Here is a 12,853-nt window from a genome sequence, read left to right as displayed (position 1 = left end):
AATTAATTATTTAATTAATTAATTAATTTTTATGCCATTAAATCCCTTTATCTTAATTAAAAATATTTAATTAAGGAATCCCTCTCAAAAATGTTTAAATCTTATTTAAACATTATTTCCTTGTTTATTAATTATTTAATTAATAAATTGACCAAAAATCCTTTAATAAATAAAGTATTTTTATTTTTTGAAAAAATCCTTGATGACATCATCATTTATTAATTAATTAATTAATTAATTTTTATGCCATTAAATCCCTTTATCTTAATTAAAAATATTTAATTAAGGAATCCCTCCCAAAAATGTTTAAATCTTATTTAAACATTATTTCCTTATTTATTAATTATTTAATTAATAAATTGACAAAAAATTCTAAAATAAATAAAAATTTTATTTTTTGCCCAAAAGTTGGCCAATTTCCTTAAGACCAATAACCTCTTCCAAAATCTTTTAATCCTTCTTTAATTTCGATTAAAGGCTAATCTCATCATTTCCTACCCCTAATCCCAACTCAAAATATTTAATCAAGATTAAATATTAATCCTCATATTTATTAAAAATATTCTAATAAATATCTCCTCAACCCAAACCCTTGAAATAAATAAAACTTTATTTATTTCATAAAATCTTATCCTAGGAAGTTCTAGACTCTTCTAGAAAGTCTTCATCCTCATCCAAAGCCTAGACTCTTCTAGAAGATGTCTTTAACCCTAATCCTAATCCCCTCCTAACCTTGTCACATTCCCTAAACATGGGTTAAGACTTGCTAACTCAAGCCAAAGTTAACAAATATCTCCTCCTTCACCCACCCTCATTAATTGCAATCCATTTGCCAAGTCCTAAGCCATCTCTAACCCTTCCTCTAATCATTTTTACAACCCTAAGCAAGCTTAAAACCTCCCTAAACCCTCAAATTCGAATTTCATGGTATCTCTCACAAATATCTTCAACTACAAAACTTTATAAAGCCCACAAAGTCATAAATGTTCTTACAAAGCACTTATTAAGGGTCTTTATGAAGATTTTATCCCTTGAGCCTCCTTTGTTGACTCATCCTTCCCCTTTCCTCCATCCTCTCACCATGTGACCTGTTTCACTCCTTGATTGGTTGTAAGCAAGCACAATCCATGTGCTCTCCTCTCATGCAATCTAAGCCCTCCATGAGCTTTTTCCCATCCTTGCATCTTAGCGCTCAATCCCTCAAGTCTCTTGCCTATAAATTGGATCCTTCCCCTTTGCAAAATAACACAATCCATGAAGTAAAGTTATAATGCTATTTTGAGAGCCAAATCCATACTAAAGCCATCTATCCACACCAAAAATCCACAATCATCCATTGAAGCCTTTGGAAGCATATTGAGCATACATCCTATCTATTTAGACAAAGCTACTCAACAAGAGAGCTTCTCATTGAGAGAGCCCATTAATGGCTCATATTGTCAATTGAGAGTTCATCTTAGTCTATCTTGAAGTTTATGAATTTTGTTTAGTTTGTAGAAGCTTTATTTAAATTTGGTTTCTATTAGCATACTAACATTGCTCATGTACAATGGGAAGTATCCTAATTGAAAGCCCACCTTCACCCAATGTTCATGATTCCATTTGTGAATCATTGTGCAAACCTTGGTTGGGGTTGTAAATGTGTTGCTAAATGTGTTATCTTGTTAGTTCATGTTGCAATGATGATGTTTGGATGTATCCCAATTGAGCCTTGTTTTCCCTAGTATAGGGGTGGTCTCCTTGAGCCCTAGGTTGGGAGGTGAGCCTCCATGGTTCTACAATTGTGTTTTTTTTGCAGGGTTGATGCACTTGGATAGTGGGAAGTAATGAAGATTTCATTGCGTAAGAAAGTAGATATTGTTGGAAATGAATTAATGATGGAGATACAACTCCAACTTGCCATGTGATCTATCAGTGTTGTGTAAAAGTATTTTGCTATCTATTCTGAACTTTCGATGAAGGGATTGTGAACATTTGTGTGTTGTGTTAAGCCTACCCATTTGTACAATTTTGTATGGTGATTCACCACCTTTTGTGCATCTTAGAAGTTATTGCAAGAAGTATACAATGTGGCTGAAAGGTGTGATGTCTCTTCTTTAAAGTCATGATCTTCTCCATGTTTATGTAGGTTTGTCAAATAGATTAATATTATGAGAGAACTATATAGTAGGAGGATTATCCTCATTGAACTTTACTATCATTTTGGCTCAATTCTGAAAATTCAGATTTAATTCCCCTCAAGAAAATGCATTATTAGTTCACAAGTTGATGGTTCCAATGGTCCCAAATTTCATAAGTCATAGATTAAAATAATTAGACAGAATTACACATAACCTAGTTATGGAAAGTGTATATGTTTTTGCGTTGAGTCTATTGCTCAAATGTGGAAAGAATTCATCAACTAGACTATTTCTATAACCTAATGATAAGTAACCTCTAAATTATCCATACAACATATTATGAATACTTTGGATTGTGGGAGTAGAAAAAAAAAACACTAGATGATATTAAATATACAAGGCTTAAGACATAAGGTTGCTGTAGGTGCACATTTTATCCTCTAGGAAATGTATGAGAAAGTAAAATAAATCTCTTCTCTTAATACAAACATTAAAATATTCAAGAATATTCTTTAGAATCCTAGGACCCTATAACCTATCAAGCATATTTTAACATAATAAACTCACCATCATATTAATTGCACTAGAAGGGACCTCATATGAGACACATAATCTCAAGTCAACATCCTATCAAATAAAAAGAAACTTCAAGAGAATATATACAATGTTCATGTTAAACATACCTAAACTAGCACCAAGTAATAATTTAAACAAGACATAGCATGACAAACATCCTACTATATTATCTAGCCTAGGTAACCATCTATCTTGAATAAACACATTTTAAAATATGTCATCAAAAATGTGGAGAGAGGACTCCACTAGGCAACCATGGGTCAGTGAATGAGAAAATAATTTAATATTCTATGAAGACAAGACTTATATTACTCCCAAGGTGCCTCATACATGTCAATTTACTGTAGCATTAAATGAAGCACTCTTTCCACACTCCATGCCTAGAAAAGAGGAAGAGTTGGGCGCTATAGATAAAAAGGGAAAGAAATTATTCTAATGACATGAATTTGTCAATCCAATTCAGTCAAGGTACAATGCAAAGTCTTTGTTATTCCTTGCAAGTAGGTGTTGTTGGGAAAAGGTCAAACTACAACACATCCCCACTATGCACGCCACCTAAGGGATTTATGAAGAAATCTCTTGTTTTGGCATTACATTCTTCAATGGAGAGGCACATGGGTCAAGGAGTAGACATTGAAATGGAAAATTAAATAAGCATGTTTGAGTTGAACATATATGTCTTTTTATATAATCACAAATTATGTGGCTAGAGTGTAATTAGGATAGTCAATAGTCTTAGGAAGTAGATGTTATCTAGGAATTAGAGTGTAGATTTTATTATAATTGTTGAAGTTATGATGATTTGATTTAAAATCAACCAACCATGATGAAATTAATTTATTTTTTATTTAGTTTAATTTTAGTAAAAATTAGCTATTAAGAAGTAAGGATAGATTATCTTTTTAAATCATTCTTTTAAGATATATGTTTATTTTTGTATGAATGAATTGATCATTCTTTTCACTACAATTTCAATTGTAGTAGTTTTTGACCCTAATATTAAAATGTGATGTTGCTAGAATTAGAGATATAATATGAGTAATAAATATCAGGACTTACAATATATAATAATTATAATAATTAAATTAACAAAAAAAAAAACAAAATTAAATTAAATGAAATAAATAAATAAATAAATAATAATAACTATGTCAATGATAGATGTAAGTTGGGATAAGAAAAAAATATACACCCATTGATTTTGGGAAAATTTTAAATGCTCTAGAAAAGTGTTAATTATTTATATATTGTTATTTGAATTGATTTCCTAGAGTAGCATAGTTGGCATCAAAGTTGATGATAGTTCTGATGGATGGTTAATCGAGGATTACATGCATTGAATAAATGTTAACTCATATGACAAAATAGCAAAGATGACATTGAAATGTGGAGTGTAGATTAAAGTAGTAGGTATGAGTAGTCTCATTTCAAACCCTAGGTCAATAGATGTTGGACGGATGTCCAAGTCATTGATGATCTAGTTGTATCACACATATGTCTATTGGAGGTTATTTAGGCTTATGAAATTAATAATTAATAATAAGAAGTAAACTAAATTAAACAAAAAAAAAAAATTAGTCACGTTTAGTCTTATTAATTTTAGTGTTTCATCTTGTTAATTTTAGGGCATGACATTCTAGTATTACAGCCTAGTTATACAACACTGGGCATTAATGAGTCCACAAATGAATGTACTATCGTAAGTTATCGTAATACCATATTGCAAATAGGAAATGGGTCTCCTAGGAAATTGGTTTCTAATGGTATTATTACTAATTGGCAACTAAGTTGAACACCCTAAAACTGATAACAATAGTAAACCATGGTGATACTTTGGAGTTGCTAAGGATTAAGATATTGACCTTGATCTTGTACAAATTCAATATTTAAGGAGATCTATGTAATTCCCTCTCAATTTTTGTGAGACTTAACAATTATAGACCTCGGTGCATGTGAAAATATACATTAAAAACAAAAGAAACATACCAACATTTAGGACTGAATAGGTGGTTGCTTATCTCGATGATGTCTAGGTATTGGTAAGAGCTCAAAACCCCTTTGAAATGTAGATCCTAGTCCTTTGTGAAAACAAAATACTCTTAAGTGGGGTAAACGAGAATGACAAGAAAGATAGTTTATAAATTCTGACCAAGAAACCCCCCCCCCCACTTGTGGTATAGGGATGCAATGACTAATATGTTATACAATAAAGGATAATATTTTATGCCATGACTATCTTGATGTAGACTCCATATTGAGGTGGAAGTAATCACATATGAAGAATCCCATTGGAAGTAATACTGATAGTATAAGCCTCCTACTTGATAGGCAAGGGATAATTAGAGACAACGCGCAAATAAAAAAAAGAATCATACACACGGAAGAAAGTACCACTAGATATAACTTAGTTTATCAAGTTCATTTACAACATCTATTTTCAACTCAAAGAGGAATTGCCACCCTTGCGACACCATCATAGCAAGATGGGCAGCATGGCTGTATATACTCACTAGTTGGGGTAACTTGGAGAGCATGAAGATTCTTCAACAACAATTAGTGAAACTTGCAAACCGAGTATCTACTCAAATGTTGTCATTACTCAACAACACCTTGTAACTCGGTGAAAAACTATGACTCAGTTATCACTGTATTTACTGGACAACACTATAACTCAAAAGATACAAAAGCTTGACAAGATTGAATAGTCCTCATCATATCAACAATATCTAAAGTGAATTTAGGCTAACATGAGATTGAATGATGAAACCATTCTTAAAAGAACCAATACATCCAAATGATGTTCGAAGGAAGGTGTAATGCCCCACCAAGGGATCCAAAGAATTAACCTAGAATTCAACTAAGTTTGGTAGAAATTTTATTTATTTATTTATTTATTTATTTTTCTCTAAAACATGAAAACAAATACCACATATAACTTATGCATAATAATGGAAGCAATAGCAATGTCCATCTGAAAGTAAACATAACATACATAACAGATTGCATTCTTTAAAGATCCCTTAATGTTGAATTACATCTAACATACATGAATCCAACTAGTACAATATCCACATGAAATATTAATGATAAGTCCAACGTTTATACATTACATTTCAAATGCTCAATCATCCACTGTACATGTCACAGGGTATGAAAAGCTCAAAAGAATATACATATGTGAAATATGGTACATCATCTCATTCAAATCAAAGTAAAGATAATCACATGATACATCATCCATCATAAAGATCAAACATAATAAACTAAGTACACGGTTCCTCCCAACTATTAATAGCATCATTAGACCATTGTGGATCCTAGCCATCCCTGCATGCGTAACATTCTCAAATCACCGAAGAGATCATCAGTATTAACATAGTAGAAATGTCACTCCTAACATATACTATATCATATGCATAAAGTAATCTAACATGCAAATATAAGCATAAGATAACATCATCTAACATATGCTAATCATCAATAAAAGGATACATATCCACCATCACGAAGGATGCATCAGCCACGATGTCTCAATGAATCTCAAATGATAAGAGTGGAAAAACATTACCACCTGACCACGTGGTACCTAAGTGGTCCACCCACACCGTGCTAGGGAGATAATCTCAAGTCCCAAATAGGCTATTCAAAACACATAGCACAAATCTCTATAAGATTAGGAGTCCTAAAAGTATACTCACTCAAAGGTTCCAAACACAAAATCGACATCTAATCCTAGAGGTACACAATGACATGTAGGAACCTAATATGCAAGTAGGAAAGTGTCATCGCATTTATCACGTAAAAGTTACCATGGTAGTTAGCTAAACTCCACGGGTCTATACTGATCTCATGTGGCTACTAGTATCCTCTTATACTGATAAGGCATACTATGGAATGCAAGGTCGCAACCATGCATTCTCACTACTCCCATCCTAGCCTGTACAAGCACTCAAGGCATGGGCGAGAACCAAAACTCTTATATTTTTAGGTTCATTCAGTTAGTATTAGGTGTGAATGTTATCACTTTTTAATCCAACTTACAATGAGTTACCCTGGCAGCCTCTCAGGGCCCCGACCCCTATTGCAAGCCACTTCCTGACACTACACGCAAATAACCTAACCTAAGCTCATGGAATCATAAATATCAAAATCAAAAAAAATAATTCATAATAAAATCATCAAATATGCATAAAAGCATCAAATCTCCATGAGCAAGCATCCATAGAAAATCATGACCACAACAGCTCTCTATTGGCAACTGAAGTATCACTGATAATCAAAAGTATTGTATTGCCTACCTCTGGTTCACATTTTGTTATCATTGTTGAACTCTTTTAGACCTATTTTCATGTTGATGGTTTGTAACATTATTATGAGATTATCAGATATTGTGCTATGGATTCAGTTGATATGTGATGAGATTACTTAGACTCTACATTTCATGTATGTATGATAATTATTTTTAGTGTTTGCAGTTATTAATAATAATTAGTAAGATGATTTAATTATCATATATGTTTTCTGATGGATACTTACCCCATACTTGCATGTGTATGGTGTGCGTGTTTGCTTTGTGTGTTTGCTTTTGTACGGTGTGTCTGATGTGGTTAAGGAAGGGAGTCGTAGTCACCTGCTAGTTGGGATCTACACGATGCACCACTTTTTTCCATTGCCTATTTAGTTTAGTATATATTGTGCTTGTAAATGTATAGTTTTTATGCAGGTTGCAGGTACTGGGTATCAACTTCTTTGAATTGCCAGGATGAGCATACCCTATCACATTATCTCAATGATAAGAGAGGGGAGATAAATTCTCAAGTCTAAATCTCAACTTTTTAAGCCATTTGTTCTAATTGAAAAAGTAGGACAAGTATCTAAGTTGAGTACTCTCTGCATGCGTCAGATGATGTAATTCGTGATCTAAACCCCTTGGTTTGATTTGTATGTATTTTGGCTATGATGGATTTTTCGTATTTTTACCCTTGTGAGTCTTTGGAGTATTTTCTATTAATTAAGCCTAATTAAAAGATTTAACTAATGGTTTAATTTAATGAAAAATTAATATGATATTTTAATATTTATTTTATTTAATTAATTAAAAAATTAATTAAATAAAATAATTAAATTGAAAGATAAAAGTTATAATATTAAATTTGGAATGTGACAATATTTATTTTAATAATAATATATTTGGAGCTTATTTTTTAATAAATGACTAAATAATAATATTATTAAAGCTAATAAATCTTTTTGCAATAAAGTTTTGAAAAATAAAATTAAAAAGTGGAAAATATATTTTAAATTATTAAAAGATTCTAAATCTCATATGATTAAAATATAAATATATTAAGATTGAAAAGTGGAGATATTAAAGTTAGTGCATGAGACTTAATAAATAAATAAATAAAATTAGAAAGAGTAAAGTAAATTGGAGTTATAAGCTTGCATGAGAATTAGCATGTGTCAACAACACGGGGGTTAGTGCATCAATTAAGCACAAGGTGTCTACAACTCTATGACTCATCAAAAAGGTTGGAAAAGACCCATGCTTAGTTGGTGACACCTTCCAGCTATTTCAAGAAGCATTCCAAAAGTTTCTTGAGAGCTCTTTATATTCAAGCATTCATAGAAGCTTAAGGGAAGCTGAATGGAAGCTACAAGCTACAAGATTAAAATATAAGCTTCAAAGCTTACATGCATGGGAGAAGTTCATATGCTCATATATTTTCTACATGCTTCTATGCTTCATCTAGCACTTCTAATCACTTGGAGATTCTCGGTTGGCTTGGATCTTGGAGGAATTGCAATGATGGAGAAGGAAGAGATTTTCTATGGACTTCTGAGGCATGGCGAATTAGCATCAGTGTCTAGGTGCACTCCTGAAAATTACATATTCTATTTGCACTATTTCTCTTCTTTTCTTCATCATGTTTGTTATATATATCTGAATACTCTCTGTGATTAAATCTATAATTGAAATAGGAATCTAGATATGCTATTTGGTTGAGAAGAAAATAATAGAAAAATTTTAGATCCAATTAAGGAAGAAATTAGATCTAAACAGGTTTGAGTTCGAATTAGAATCAAATTGAAATAGATTTTAAAATGGTTTCAAGATTTATGGCCAAATCCATTAGTGAAATTATTGGATAAATTTAGAGAACAATTATTTTAAGAGGAAATTCTTAATTCATCACAAATTGTCTTGTTGCTGTCTCTTGGATAGAGCCAAACTCAGTCATTCATAACTTTTTATCGTGATTGAATTTATTCGATCGCTCCAGTCAAAATCGGCGCAACTTGACCCTCTCCAACATATTTAAATTTCAGCTCGTTCCAGCAGTTCATTAGGGAGATATGACCATCGTAGTAAGACTATTTTATTTAAGGACGAATATTTCTTCATTTCTCATATCTAAGAGTTCTTTATGCTTAAACTTTACAAAAATAATATATATCAAAGCATGAAATGAATTAAAGATATTATTGTAATCTTTCCTTATTAGAATCTTATTAATATGCATTAGTTTTATATGATTTATTATCTAATCTAATTAAATTAAATTTAATTAAGATTTGTTAATAGTAGAAGAAGTGTAATTAATTATTAGTCAATCTAAGTAAATAAATTTTTGAAATGAGAGAAAATTAATAGAGAAAAGATATTAATATAGTTTATGTAGTGAACTTTTAATATTAATTATTTAATATATAGTAAATACTATTTAATATATATTAAATAGTTAAGAGGTGGTAATTTATAAATATGTTTAATGATGATTATTAAGAGACACAAATTTTAAAGATATTGGATTAAAATTTAAATAAGAAATATTATATTGACAAGGAGTCATTCTTGTATCAAAATATTGTTATAGCCACAATTTGAATTATTGTTTATTGATATACCTTATGGTATTAAGAGTTAGCTAATGAAGCTTATGTAAAGTTCTCTAAATCGATTAATAATAGTTTTGATGAGTTTATTATTTATTAATGTTTGTTGGGTCTAACAAACTATTAATAAATAAAAGTATATATAGTTTACAGAGTTATAAATCAATATGATCAGAGTTAATCTAGAGGAAATTAGTTAATTATTGAAGTACTGTAAAAGATATTAATCAAATTAAATTGGTTAATAAGTTAGAGGAGTATTAATTAATTGAATTTTTAAATCAACATACATAAGGAAAAACTATTTGAGGATATTAATATTGGAGATTTATTGTAACTTGTTATTATTAAAATATAAATGGGAACATTGTTGTAGAGTGATGAATGTGGTCATTATAGATTTATTATTAAGATTTTCAATATAGCTTGTTATTAATATTCACAAGATTATTATTATTTGATTATTAGTATGATCATTTGAATATTGAATTATAGATGACTTTTAACTTACCGAATTCTAGTTAATTGTTAGTCAACTGATATTAATTGGAATGTTGCTATGGTTATGTAATTATTAATTAAATCAATTAATGAGAGTTAATTAGATTTAATTAATAATTAAGTTATGTAATAGAAATTTAATTGATATAATTCTTTTAACAAGATATATATATATATATATATATATATATATATATATATATATATATATATATATTGATATCAAAGTTGATAAGTCTTATTCTAATAACTTGAATAATGACTTAGATATTTTAACGGTTATTAGTGACAATTTAATAATGATTATAATTAAGAGGCTTAAGTGTTAGAGATACTTAATTGAGTTTTAACCATTAAAATGTTAAGGGATCATGGAATTGTGCACCCAAGTTAATTAGTGGATTAGATTGATCATTTTAATTAAGTTATAATCTTTTTATTTGAAGATTGATAATTGGTTCTTTTATGAACGAATAATGATCTTTGATTATCTCAAAAAGTTGAAGTAACCTTAAAGAAGAGTTAATCAATTAGAATATAGATCATAGTTAAATTAAGAGAACAATTAAAAGTCAATGATAATCAGTTTAGTGAATATTTATCCTTAAGTTATTCTTAAAATGTAATTCTTATTAACGAAAGGATAATGCTATCGGAGAACAAATGGGTTGACTTGTAGGTCAAATGATGAAACTTAAGACACTTAAAAATATACTTGCAAATAGAAAACTGGAAACCTCTACACTTGATTCAACTATGTAAGATAGAAAAATCAAAACATGTGTCTGCATCGTGTATTCTATATGCTTCTTGTTTTGGGTTTTGGGTTAACTAGTGTTGACCAGTCTTAGGTTGTTACCAGAGGCTCGGGGGTTATGAGATGTGATGGCATGTTGATTTTATTTGGTCTCAATCTTTATAAGCTCAACCATGATAATGTGATCGTATGCTCTATGAAATGTTTGTATTTACTGATTGTTATTGTTCATCAGTCTTTATGTGTGAAGCTGAGATGTATGCGTATAAGACACTTGAGCTAATTTTTTTTGAGTCATCAATCAATTATCCTTTATTTTTTTCTAGTCGCCATGATGGGACTGAAATGTTGATTTATTTTTTGATGGTGTCATGTTGTGACATGTTTGACTCAACCATTTTGGAGTCTTCATCAGTATGATTTTGAGATATTCTTGGTTGCTTGTTGAGAACGAATGGATACTTATGATTATCAGTGATGCCTTCAATTGCCAATAGAGAATTGTTGTGTTCATGATTTTCTATGGATGCTTTTCGGATGCTCATGGAGATTTGATGATTCTTATCTTGGAGGTTTGATGATTTTTATTATTGATATTTGATGCTTTTATGCATATTTGATAATTTTATTATGGATTATCTTTTGTGATTTTGAAATTTATAATTCCATGAGCTTAGGGTAGGTAAGTTTGGTTAATAAGCGATAACATTTACACACTAAATAGAGATTAAATGAACCTAAAAGGATAATTATTTTGATGTTCTCACCCATGCCTTGAGTGCTTGTACAAGCTAGGATGGGAGTAGTGAGAACGCATGGTTGCGACCGTGCATTCCGTAGTATGCCTCATCAGTATGAGAGGATACTAGTGGCCCCATGAGATTAGTATGGACTCGTAGAGTTTAGCTAACTATCAGAGTAACTTGTACGTGATAAATGCGATGACACTTTTCTGCTTGCAGAGTTGGTTTCCTACATGTCTTTGTGCGCCTGTGGGAATTGGATATCGATTTTGTGTGTGATTGAAACCTTTGAGTTAGTATACTTTTAGGATTCCTAGACTATAGAGTTTTGTGCTATGTGTTATGGATAGCCTGTTTGGGACTTGAGATTATCTCCTCAGCATGGTGGGAGTGGACCAGTTAGGTACTACGGGGTCGGGTGGTAGTGTATTTTCCACTCTTACCATTTGAGATCCATTGAGACATCGTGGCTGATGTGTCCTTCGTGATGGTGGATATGTATCTTTTCATTGATGATTAGTATATGTTAGATGATGTTATCTTATGCTTATATTTGCATGTTAGATTACTTTCTACATATGATGTTGTGTATGTTAGGAGTGACATTCCTACTATGTTAATACAGATAATCTCTTCAGTGATTTCGGATGTTACGCACGAAGGGATGGCTAGGGCCCACGATGGTCTAATGATGCTATTAACAGTTAGGAGGAACCATGCACTTAATTTATGTTATTTGATATTTATGATGGATGTATATGTCTTCGATGATGATTTATCATGTGATTATCTCTACTTTGATGTATCATGCATTGGAATAGGATGATGTACCTTATTTCACATATGTATATTCTTTTAAGCCTTTATACCCTGTGACATGTACAGTGGATGATTGAGCATTTAGAAATGTAATGTATGAACATTGGACTTATCATTATTATTCATGTGGATGTTGTACTAGATGGATTCATATATGTTAGTTAGTTTAGATGTAACTCAACGTTAAGGGATTCTTAAAGAATGAAATCGGTTATGTATGTTATATTTACTTTTAGATGGACATTGCTATTGCTTCTGTTATTATGTACAAATTATATGTGGTATTTACTTTCATGTTATCAAAAAAAAATGTTACCAAACTTTGTAAAATTCTAGGTTAATTCTTTGGATCCTTTGGCGAGGCATTACATTTGGTATCAGAGCTCGAGTTTCAACATTGGGAGCTCTAGGTATATTGGAATGTCACTAGTTGTAACTAG

Source organism: Cupressus sempervirens, chromosome 1 (genome assembly GCF_028749045.1).
Source record: "Cupressus sempervirens isolate cs-2001-9-10 chromosome 1, ASM2874904v1, whole genome shotgun sequence".
Lineage (NCBI taxonomy): Eukaryota > Viridiplantae > Streptophyta > Pinopsida > Cupressales > Cupressaceae > Cupressus > Cupressus sempervirens.
The sequence above is the reverse complement of the archived record's forward strand: the minus strand, read 5'-3'. Positions refer to the sequence as shown.